The 12,452-nt window shown below is 40.8% G+C and overlaps 1 pseudogene; it reads right to left on the bottom strand.

Moving 5' to 3' along the window:
* Hnrnpa1-ps30 (heterogeneous nuclear ribonucleoprotein A1, pseudogene 30) overlaps window positions 1-477 on the bottom strand; it is a 53,603-nt pseudogene extending 53,126 nt beyond the window's left edge.
* Window positions 478-12,452: the final 11,975 nt, after the last annotated feature.

Below are 12,452 nucleotides of genomic sequence, written 5' to 3'. Positions count from 1 at the left end.
CCCATGGCAGGTGGCTTATGGTTTTCTGAAACTCTGGGTCCATGGAATCTCATCCCATCTTCTGCCCACTACAGGCACTTCTACATAGGGCCCACACTCACAGACAGAAATACGTGTACACAACAATCAAATAATTCTTTTAAAAAATTAAAGACACCACCAGGCTTGGTGGCACACACCTTTAATTTCGGCATTTCGGTAAACAGATTTCTGTGAGTTTGAGGCCAGGCTGGTCTACAGTAAGTCCCGTGACAGACAAGGTTACGTAGAGAGACCCTGTCAAAAAGAAAAAAAAAAAGTAGGGCTACTAAAGACTGTGTGGTTGTAAAGATTAGATGCGGCAGCTTCATCTTCAAGATGAGATTTTGTCAGCTAATAGTCCTTCTCTGACAGTCACTAACACAGTGACCTCGCTCAACTCACTTCAAACTTACGATCCTCGGTTCCCACAGGGATGATGCGGTCTAAAGGCAGCATCGCCCCAGTCACTTGGAGAAAATAATTCAATAACGATAGCCATTATTTTTATGGCAAAGGATGCAATTTTCAGACTTGAACCATTCTTTCTCCTACTTTAAAATCAATTAGTAATAGCTTCACCCGTCCTTAACTTTCCAAATGACTGACAATCGAGAGTCAAATGGCCATTAAATGGGAGAGCAGATGAGGCAGACGATGAAGTGGCACAGAGGGGCCATTGCAGGAGGTAGAAGAGCTGATGGCATTTTCTGACTAAGCCTTGTTGGAAAGTCAGGGGGTGGCTTGATCTTGTCTGGAGTCGGAGGTGGACTACGGGGTTCTTAGGCTTTGCCGTCGCTGACACAGACAAGTAGTTCCTCACCTTCTGAGCCTCGGTGGTCCAGCCCTGTCAAGCAAGGATGTCAGTACTACTTGACACAAGGAGTCATAGCATGCGAACGTGAAATCGATAGGTAAAACTCTTAGCACAATGCCTGGAAGATCTAAACATCTGATAAAATCAGACAATAGAGATCAAGGCGAGCTCCCCTTCAACCTGACTCTGAAACTCTAGTGTCACTGAAGAATTCCTTTTAAGGACTTAAAATAGTTCAAACTGGAATGAGGTATTATTGACATTCGTATTTTATAACTCAGTTAAAATTGACACTAATTTTGGTAAAGATTCTTTGAAATTTATGGTAGATAATAAGCTCCTATTTGGTGTCTGATTTTCCTCAAATTCTTCTTCTTTTTTTTCAAACTCACACTAACTGCTTTCCTCCCAGTCTTTTATGATGACAGATTTGTCAAATATTTTACATTTAACAAAGGCATCCCACATAAAATACATCTTGTCTTCAAATAACTTGAAATTCTAGTCTGAACTACACACAAAACCTGTGGGGGGTGTGGAAAGCCTAATGAGGTTGTCGAGCAGGGAAGGACACTGGAGCACCAGCCGAAAACTTCCAGCACCGTCTGACCTTTTGGCATTGCGACACACACTGCCATCTACACCCATGCTGGACTGCGTTTCTAGCTGGCCACACGTTGTCAAACAGACCTGCTAGATTTTGAGGGTCTTTGGCATATGAGTTGCTGTGCGACGTGTCGTGTGTTTACTTTATATTTACTCGAATTCTAGCAACTCTGAAAAGAGCATTTGTGTGCTCATATTTGGACAGTCACCCTGAGAAACCAGACAGTTTGCTTAAGATCAAAGAGAGAAGAAGGGCAGAGTTGAAAATGGACTCTGTCCAATTCCAAAGTCCCTCTTCCTGAGCCCTCATTGTGTCTCTCCAGGTACCTACCTAGCCCTACCTATGTGAACTTTAACTACTTCTTTGCCGCAAGTGAATGTAGGCACCAGTGCAGAAAGACTCCCGGCCATAGGCACGATTGGAGGGGCATCAGAGGCCTGATCTGCAGATGAGACTCACAAAAGGTCTAGCCTTAGCTAGCTGGAAAGACAAATAGTCAGGAATTGCTGGCAGAAAAAGGTTTTTAATAAATGTATTTGGATGAGGGACTTCCAAACTGTCAGTGCTCCCATGATGTTGTTGACTGCTCTTAACAGTTTTCACATGTACTATTGTGTGTATGAGTGAAACTCGGGGTGGTGTGGGTGTGATCAAGGTAGAGAACTAAGACCTTGCAGCCCTCTCTGGTTTCTGATGGCTCCATAAATCCCTGTGCCCTCAGGAGCAATTTGAAAATGCGGGATGTAACTATTAATTATTGTCTTTTAAAGTCTGCAAAGATTTAGATACATTATTTGCATGATGCAGAGTTTTGTTCTGTGGTCTACATCCCTCTATTAGTGGGGATTGTTGTCCCAAAATGCGGAAGACTCATAGTCCTTGCCTTGTTGTGAAAGCCTCATAGAATTCCTTTTCCCTTCCTTCTTTTTATTCTTTAACTTCTCTGGTTAATTTTAAAATAAAAATAAAGTAGTAAACTGAGAGATTCATAACCATCAGTTTATTTGTATTCTTCAGAAGGTGGTGTGTGTGTCTATATGTGTATGTGTGTGTGCAAGTGTGTTTGCATGTGTGTACCTGTGTGCCCGTGTGTGCCTGTATGTGCATATGTGTACATGTGTGTTCATGAGTGTAATGTATGCATGAGTGTGTGCATGTATTTGCTAGTGCACACATGTGTTTACATGTGTGTGCATGTGTGTGTGCATGTGGGGGGCATGCATGTGTTTTCCTGTGTCTGTCTGTGCATGTGTATGCATCATACATTTCATCACACCCTCTCTCTTCTGAGGTGACTTGTTTCTTCCTTGACAATGATGACCTTTGTTGACAACTTTCCCTCAATTTTGAAGGGACAGGCCTTCTCTTGTATTAAATGAACATATTTAAAAGTATAGTTACACAGACATGGTGGTAAAATACAGTATGATTAAGGTAGTTTTAAAAATTCCTAGAATGCATTTGTTTCATTTTCCAGTTATAAATTTCATGGAATATTTCATATCTACCTTCTCCCCCCCAATCTATCTTAGAAGTTTATTAGAGTTAAAAATTCCCAGAATGCATTTGTTTCATTTTCCAGTTATAAATTTCATGGAATATTTCGTATCTACCTTCTCTCCCCCAATCTATCTTAGAAGTTTGTTAGAGGCTATGGGGATGAAATTCAAGAATCATCTCCTTCGTTATCTCACCAGCTGATTCCTCTTTGCTTTTGAGGATGGGGCTATCATGTAGTCCAGGCTAGTCTTGAACTTGCTGTGTGGACAAAGATGACTTTAAATTTCAGATCATCCTGCCTTTATTTTTGCTTCCAAGTGCTAGAATTGCATGAATTCATACCTGTGTTGCTAGAGATTGATCCAGGGTCACCTATATACTAAGGAGTTACTCTACTATTGATCCACATCCTGCCCTGCCAATTACTTATTTTCGATTTTTCTTTTAATTATTCCTATGTATTTATATAATATGTGGGAGCGGTGCATATTAGTGTAATGACCCTGGATATCACAAGAGGGCACCAGGTCCCTTGGAGTTAAGTTACAGGCAGCAGTGAGCCACCCCGTGCAGGGACTGGGACCTCAACTTGGGTCCTCAGCAAGAACAGTCCAGGACTTTAACACGGAGCCATCTTTCCACTCCCAGCACTTCACTGGTTTTGAAGCAGGCTAAATGGTAGCATTTTCTTGCTTCTGGTACAAACCGCAAAGAAGTATCATCTTCCCTTCTGTACTTAGCAGTGCAGAGCCTAGGCTACACCCATGATCTGAAGCTGAGCCACATCAGTTTAAATAAGTTTCTAAGGTAGTTTACCAGGATAATAAAGTACAAGATGCAAGGGTCCAGAAGAGGCAAGGCTTGAGACCCCATAAGAACAACAATGCCAACCAACCAGAGCTTCCAGGGACTAAGCCACTACCCAAAGAGTATACATGGACTGACCCTGGACTCTGACCCCATAGGTAGCAATGAATAGCCTAGTAAGAGCACCAGTGGAAGGGGAAGCCCTGGGTCCTGCCAGGACTGAACCCCCAGTGAACGTGATTGTTGGGGGGAGGGCGGTAATGGGGGGGAGGATGGGGAGAGGATCAGCCATATAGAAGGGGAGGGGGAGGGATTAGGGGGATGTTGGCCCAGAAACCGGGAAAGGGAATAACCATCGAAATGTAAATAAGAAATGCTCAAGTTAATAAAGATGGAAAAAAAAAAAAAAAAGAAGAGGCAAGGTAGACACTTCCACGAAGGAAGCAGGAAGAGCTCTCTATGTGATAGCTGGAATGTTATCCCAAGTGCAGCTACCTATTGAAGATTACGGACCTCTTTTCCTGTTGTTTTGTTCCCATCATGACTGGAGAAGGCTGTGAGTCTCGAACAATCCTCTGGCTGTTGAGTAACTCATTTCTGGTAATTTAATAAATAAATGAACCATTTGCTCATTGTCTTTGCTTCCCAGGCCATGGAATGGAATAATTGCTCCTTCCCTTCAGGTTCCTCCATGCCTGTATCCATAGCTGTGAGCTTCATGACTCACACTTTCTGCCAGCTCCTCTATCTCTTAGAGCCTGTTCCCCATGTAAGTATGTATAGCCTTACATTGATGAAATGTCTCTAATTAGCTCAACTGTGGCTGTGTCACATTTGACATCCCCTTTGGGGACAGCTTTTGTTGTCACAGCATTTCTGTTCATCTCCACCCTCTGGGTATTCATTCAGCGTCCTCTCCCTGTATAGGACCTGTGTTCCTGTCTAAATAGAGGGGAGAATCTAACAGGTTAACAGTCTACTACCTGGAGTGACTCAGTGCTTTGCCTCTTTGAGGAGGAGAGCTTCTAGTAACTGGAGTCAAAGACGAAGACAGGTACCCCCACACACATACCCCATGCTCACATATATATCCTCTGTGGAATCTTGAATCTGCTGGCTAAAGGGGCTTTTATTTCCTCTCCATGTCTACAAGTCTGTGGTGCTGGCAATCGGCCTTCACATCACTCACAGCTCCCTTCTTTACTTCTCTTCCTGTTTAGCATTTAGTCAAGTAGCAAAGCACTTTGAGCATTTTATGTCACTGATGATTAGAAACGAAGAGTCTAGCGAGAAGAGCCATGATTGCAGAAAAGCTTTAAGTCCTTTAAACCAGAATCATGCTGAATAAAATTCACCAGAAACTTTTGAACAACTGTGCATTATGCGAAGAACACCTCAACCACAACTATCATAAGTGGTTTCCTATGCTATGACGCAGCCAACATCTTCCTGGTTCTGTGAAAAATCCTTAATTATATTCTTGCTGTATTACGTCTTACCTGACAGCTGCAACTATTTCATGAAGGATAAGCACAGTGGACTGTGCAGTTTAGAAGATTCCAAGGTAGGACACCTCTCCTGTACTCCTCGTTTCTGGTGGTCTGGGCAGATATCAAACTCATAATCAATCAAAGCAAAGGTTTGACACAAGATTTTCCAGATTCTGTAGCCTTTTAGTCCCTTAGTGAAGATGCTTAAACATCCATGAGGAGAAATCAGTTACTAGCCTTTGCACACCCACTGCTAACATCAACACATTAATAAGAAGAAGGTGTGCCATTGGTTCTTGTTAATAATGCTTCCTCTCAGGGCTTTCCCTACCCACTCATGCAAGGCCTTTTCTGTTCCGCACAATGATCTACATAGTGACCTCCAGAAGACCTGGACCTAGAGGAAATGATAACAGAAAGAAGAGGCTTGATGAACCCAGTAAAACCCAAGAAAAGGCCCAGTGGTTCATATGCTCATGCCTAAATAATTCACAGTGAATGGGGCTCTACCCAGTTTGTCTCGGGCTTGATGACTTCCACTAGAGTGTGCCGTTCATAATGGCCCATTTATGTTCTTTGGCTGGGAATGATATGTACAGATTTTCACAGGGAAAACCATAGAACTATGACCAGAATAGGTAACAGAATTGGAAAAAAGAAAAGCAACATGTGCCTTGAACATGTGTTCATTTAAGGGAATTGGTATTGAATTAGTGGAAGATTTGAAGGCAAGAGTGAGAGGGATCCATGCAGGCAGATAAGGATCCATGATCATCCAAGAAAACAAAGTTCTCCAGAAACTATTTTTACCTAGGATTAGTTAGTCTCAGTCACATCAGACAAGACCTAGAGAGAACATTTGATAGGATAAACAACATCCCTAAATAGAGGACAACAGGATGACCTCATTAGCTTTTCCTAATTTTCATTTCACAGTGACTCACACTCAGTAGACATTCAATAAATATTTTTATTTGATTCCTATGATTTGATACTCAGAGTGAAAATTAATCTCCATGTAATTGCAAGAGAACTAATTAAGGAAGCAGAATTATTGCTAAGAAGCCTAATCAATAAAACCTGCAGGTGTCCTTTCAATTAAGATAGGAAATGGATGGATTCACATTTTCTCTTAACTTATTGAACCAACATAAAATTCCTTGCAGACTTTGAATAATCTCATTTTACTTTTTCATAAAAAAAAAAGAACACAGACATTTTGAGATGTTACCAGGACGTTTATCCCATATGCCTAAGTAGGTTTGAAGCTGAAACTAGGGCTGAATGACATGAAAAATTACCGAGTCAAGTTTTCTCTCTTCTCAAAATAAACTCAGTATATATACAAAATCAACTGGCCCAGCATGACAGAATCATACATTTTGTAGCATATATAGATATAAATAATTTCAGTAAGAGATTAGGTGTTCAAGGTTGAAAAGGCCAGAGTGCTCATTCCAAGGCTCGGGAGTATTCAGCTTTTTAAAGACAAGTTATCACAGTGCATTATGGTAGAAAGGGTGAAAGCCCATGTTGTTGAGGGTTTGTGAGTTTCAGATGAAATATCGCTACTGCTTTGAGGAAATAAGTTAATACCTCTGAGCTCCAAATCCCTCATCCATACAGTGGGGATTACACTGAGGGTTTATGAGGACTCAATGACATGTTACATTCTCAGTTACTGGAATAAGGTACTACCTTAAGACATGGCTGTTTATATTCTTCAACTTCTTTGTGAAATGCAGTATTGATAAACATTTCTGGTACCTATAAAATCATTTCTGAATTCAGACAGTATTTATTTCTACAATGCACTAGGTCCAAAATGTTTTGAGGAAATCTCTGTGTATAGAAGAAAGGGAAGAATTAAATGGATTAGTTTAGCCATTGGAAATACTTAATCACCTATTGAAATGTTATATATATATATATATATATATATATATATATATTATAAAACACACACATGTATGAAGCACTTATATTAAAATTCTTTCATTTATTATGTTTTCATTCATTATTTATTACAGGAAGGAAAAAGAAATAAATTTATGCATGCATACAAACTTATCACATTTGCTCAGAAGAAGAGAGACACTTTATTGGCCCAGACCACTGTTTTTATTTATAATTTAGGGTAAGCAAAGAAAACACAACATTTCAGTGTAAGGAAAGAAACAGTAAAAAAAAAAGTTCATCGTCAAGGAAAAGTATAGTAATTTTATCCTTTAAAAATTCATATTAAAGGAATTTAAAGCTAGCATACAAAGTAAGGGGTTTCATTGCCACATCTTCACACATGCAGGTGTGTGTTCTAATCAACTCTCCTTTTCTACCCTCCCCCAGATAAGAAGAATTACTTTTTGACTGAGCTTTATTGGCAATCATTGTATTTAAGGTGTATGACATGTCTTGCAATAAAAGCAAGCTTGTGAAATGATTTCCAGTGAGGCTAATTAACCTACAGTATCACCATGGACTCATCTTTGTCCATGGTAGACAGCATATGTAAGAGCCACTCTCTTACTGCATTTTAAGTATGCTGTATATTATTACTAACTATAATCATTCTGTATATATCTCTCCAGAACTTACTTAGGTTAAAACTAAAAGTTTGTCCTCTCAACAAATATTCTTATTTTAGTTCTGTAAGCCCAGTCACTGGAAACCACTCTGAGTTTAGCCTTTAGGTATTTAGGTAATTGTTAATTTGTGTCTGACTTACTACAACTAACATAATCTTTTCTCAGTTTATCCAGTTACTATAGCAAGTGGTGGTTCTTTTCCTTTATGAAGAATAATTATTCTAGGAGGTATGCTTCTGCTTTGTTATCTTCCCTTCCACAAGAACACGCCGATCCTGCATACTTCCCTGTCTTTGATTCTGCTCTCAAACTCCAGCTCAAACAGCTATGATGGGGTTCACTAGATACAGTAAAGGACAGTGGCATTGATACTTGACTTTAAATGATTTTTCTGGGTTGTAATTTCTACCAATTATTCCACATCCTCTAGTTAAAGCAAGTACAGAAGCTTCAGGATAGCCTCACACCTGAGAAATAGAGTCCCATGTCACTCCTTACTTGGGCCTAAGAGATGGAACCCTTTATGTCCCCAATGGTAGCCTGAAACTCTGCTTGGGGAAAGATTCCTCACGCATTGTGAGCCTGGTGACCACTGGCAGGACTAAGCACCATCCCACACTGTCCTGGGAAGTCATGGCCTCCCAAGGGTGGGTGGAATCTAAATATAGGTATTGAGGAAAATGTGTGGCTTTAAAGCAAGTAGAGACTTATCCTCCATAAATGAGGGCATTATTGGCATGCCGATCTTCACAGATGGACTCGGATCACATTGATTTCCAGTGACTTTTAAAGGGCTTCTCATTGTCTTACTCTTCAGGAACATGGTCTATGGGCATTGTATGAAAGCTCTTCAAGATACTACTACCTGGATCTGGGGGCCTCTTAACATGAACCAACAATGTAGCTGAAAAGAATAGCATTTTTATCATATATAAACTACCAAAAAAAGCTCTATTTCCTCACATTCCTCACAGTCATGATCACAGCTTCCAGGGTAGTTAAGTTCTAGAGTTAAGAAGTTTGGAAACTTAGCTCCAGAGAAGCCCTGGGGCTAATTATGTTCTCTCAGTAGCTTTCTCCTATTTGACAGAAATTGTGAATTCCATACCTCAAACTCTGCCTACTGTTATTCACTTACAGGAGAGCCCCAAATAGTATCAGTGTCAAGAATTTCAATGAATATGCGCATTTATAGAGTTAATATCATAACCAGATGTCTCTATTTTAATTTTTTTTTAAACCTGGCAGATAAAATTGCTGACAAATATAGGTGACTTTTCCCTTTGCAACCCTCAACGTTCTTGTCCTAACTGGAAAACATTGGTAGTCAATCATTCAAAGATGATTTTCAGATGAATCGGAACCTATGGCATTGTCTGCATCTTTTCTCATGAAGCCTATGTTAGGGGTTTTGCACTATGGGACGCACACAAATGGTCATCGGAATTAATTTGTGTATAAACTGCATGATTCTGGCTGCTGCTGTGTGTGCCTCCTAATCTCTACCGTCCATGGTTCCCCTTTGCTGTTCGTCCTTCAGTGCTCATGTAGGAATTGATAGGTTCAGAGTGTCACTTCTCCATCTGGAGCATCCCCATATGACTTTTCTCACTCAGGAACAGAAGCTCCAGGAAAACCCCAAGGCTTGATATACTTTTTAGTACCTTTCTACTACTATTTTAGTACCTTCATACTATTCGGAAGCTGTATATTGCTGTTTTGTAAACTCTGCTGACCATCATTTGCTCACAGGAACACTGAGATGACCAAATAATAGGATCAAGCTTCTTCCTCGAGCCATCATCGTCTCTATCCCTCCTTTCACACTATTGCTCCCCTGCTTACAGACAGCATCTTGAACTTGAGTTTAGCCTACATTCAATTGTAAGTTAAGGGCAGTGGGATATGGTAGAGTCTCACTGTGGTCTAAGCTATCCTTCAAGGTGGATTATATAGAATAACAGGTCCTGCACCACTTCTAGTGTGTGTGATTTCCTTGTACCAATCTCAGGTTATTTATTAAATAAGAACGTGTCAGAGTGGTGCTGTGTGCTGTGTATTCAGATGCTGAGTCCTGTGCCCCAAGATCAGGTTGCAGTCTGAACATGGGCATTGCATTGACCAATGTGTTGTAAGGAATGCTCCCCGATAATCTCTGATTGGTTAACAAAAGGCTAGAGCCTGTGACTGAGCAGGGGAGAGAGGATACCTAGACTGCAGACAGAGTGAGGAAATCTCAGGTAGGGACCATGAGGAGAGAGAAGATCAAAAGAGAGGGAAAGAAAGTCACTACAAGGTGGGATGGACTAAGATGATGAACCCTGAACATGTGGCCAAGAGAAGCTCACCCCACAGACAGGCATGAAACACAGCAAGACTCAATCAGCAAATAATGGAATCTTTATTTGGTTATTAACAGACTAGTCAGGTTAGAATAGCTCAAAATCTGCCCAGCATAGTGCCAACAGCTTTTTAATAAAGTCTGATGTCTCTATGCCATTTACTCAGGAGCTAAGTGGAATAGAGTGGGGGCAGAAATTCCCCATAAGATTACTACAAGATCTCCTTCTCTGGGTTGAGTTATAATATTCAAGGCTTAATCCCATTGACCTAGCTAAATGTGTGCCAAGTTCAGAAGAAGGGGGAGGGGGGGAAACAATCCATCCTACCATGTAAAGAGAATATATTTTAAAGAGTGTTTAGGTCCGAGATTTATGAAGTCTCCCACACAATTTATAACATAGTTTCAATGGGGAAAATGCAGCCACAGTTCAAAATAATTGATTTATACACAAACTTTTGAAATTTAAGCTTAGGAAGTGCCTATATATCTACCTGACTCTTTGTCCCAACTATAGAAGACTGCACCCTAGCTGTACTGTGCTGATGAAAGAGCTGTGATGTTTAAGTGTGTGAAGCTCTATCCAGAAGACAAAGGGAGGGATGGAGCACTTAATAAGGAAGCCTCCCCAGCTGCAGCCCATGCGCTGGGTTGAGTGATATAGAGCACATGGTCCTGGAGAGACACTCCATCCATCAAGGCAGAAATTGCCTCCATTGTTTCAATACACATAAGTCATGGCTTGATGGGTTAATGTCCACAGCTGTAAAAATCTTATTTTTGAAATGCTATATACATGGTAGAGAAAGAGTTATTCTAGTTCAGTTTTCATAGTCGTATTTATTCCTTCCCAATTAGGAGACAAATGATAGGTAGATGAATGAATATGTGGATGGACAGATAGACAGATAGTCAGGTGGACAGAAAATACAGTGGTAGTGGGCCTGGACCACTATTGGATGCCCTCCCACAGCATTCTCCTCAGCTTTAGTCCTACTTTGAGGCTGCCCTCAGCTCTTTAAGCAACCACAATATTATAGCTTTTTCTCTCACAAAAGCCTACTACTCAGTTCTGAGGACCCCAATCCACAGGCAGATTTTACAAGGCAGATTTTCTGCAGGCACTAGAGGAAGTGTCCGTGCACAGAGCACCATGGGATGTTGGCACATCCTTTTATCTCAGGGGATTTCTTTCCTCTTCTCTGCTCTATTGTAGCTGCTCCTTCTCAGACTTCTGCAAAGGAAATTATATCTCCTCTTCTCATCCATAAAACCATTAAATTTGTATATGTTTTGTGTGCCATGGAATGCTTACACACACACACACACACACACACACACACACACACACACACACACAGTATTATGTTTGAATGAGGTTAAACATCTCCATCATAAATAAAAAGCATCTTGAGGGACTCCCCTTTTCCCTATTTCTTAGGATACAGACCATGTGATCCTCATCTGTAATTGCAGCAGCCTCCTCAGCCTTTTAACCCTTTCCTCCTTAATGCTGCAAAACCTTGCAAGACCACGCTGGTGCTCTTTACTGCAAAACCCCTTCGCATCACCACTAGTATCACTGTTGGGCCGATCCAGGTGAAACTCTTCAAATTATAATCTTTTTGTTGTTTTAAATTGTATTTTATTTACCTTATGTGTATGGGCATTTTGCCTGTATACATATCTAAGAAAATGACTGGTCCTCTGGAACTGGAATTACAGACAGTTAGGAGCTGTCGTGTGAGTGCTGGGAATCGAACCCTGGTTCTCTGGCAGAACAGCTAGTGCTATTAACTGCTGATTCATCACTCCTCCCCCCAAACTACATTGATCTTTGTTGAGAGAGAGACAGAGACAGAGACAGAGACAGAGACAGAGAAATATAGAGACAGAGAGAGACAGCGATATATAAATGGAGAGAGACAGAGGGAAAAAGAGAATGTCTGACAAAGAGAATGGAAGTTGCAAAGCCTGGTTCCTGAGAGGAGTCAAGCAACACTTTACAGAAGGCTTAGGATGTAAGGTAATTGGTTGTCTGGGTGGGCAGAAGAGTGTGACATAGACCCAATAAGACAGAAATCTCCTGCATCTGCTGAAGCAAAGCTCACGAGATAGGACCTCCATCATGCTTCCCTCCCAAGACAAAGAGAGACAATTACTGGAACTCTTTTAAAATCTTGGGAGCTGGGAGCAGCTTCTATGCCCAAATCGCCAACTCAAATATTACTATTATAAGGCACACACAGACATGTGATACTAAGTTTTATTTTAGATAGCAAGCCTC

Source organism: Rattus norvegicus, chromosome 11, assembly GCF_021556685.1.
Source record: "Rattus norvegicus strain SHRSP/BbbUtx chromosome 11, alternate assembly SHRSP_T2T, whole genome shotgun sequence".
Taxonomy (NCBI): Eukaryota; Metazoa; Chordata; class Mammalia; order Rodentia; family Muridae; genus Rattus; species Rattus norvegicus.
The sequence above is the reverse complement of the archived record's forward strand: the minus strand, read 5'-3'. Positions and strand labels throughout refer to the sequence as shown.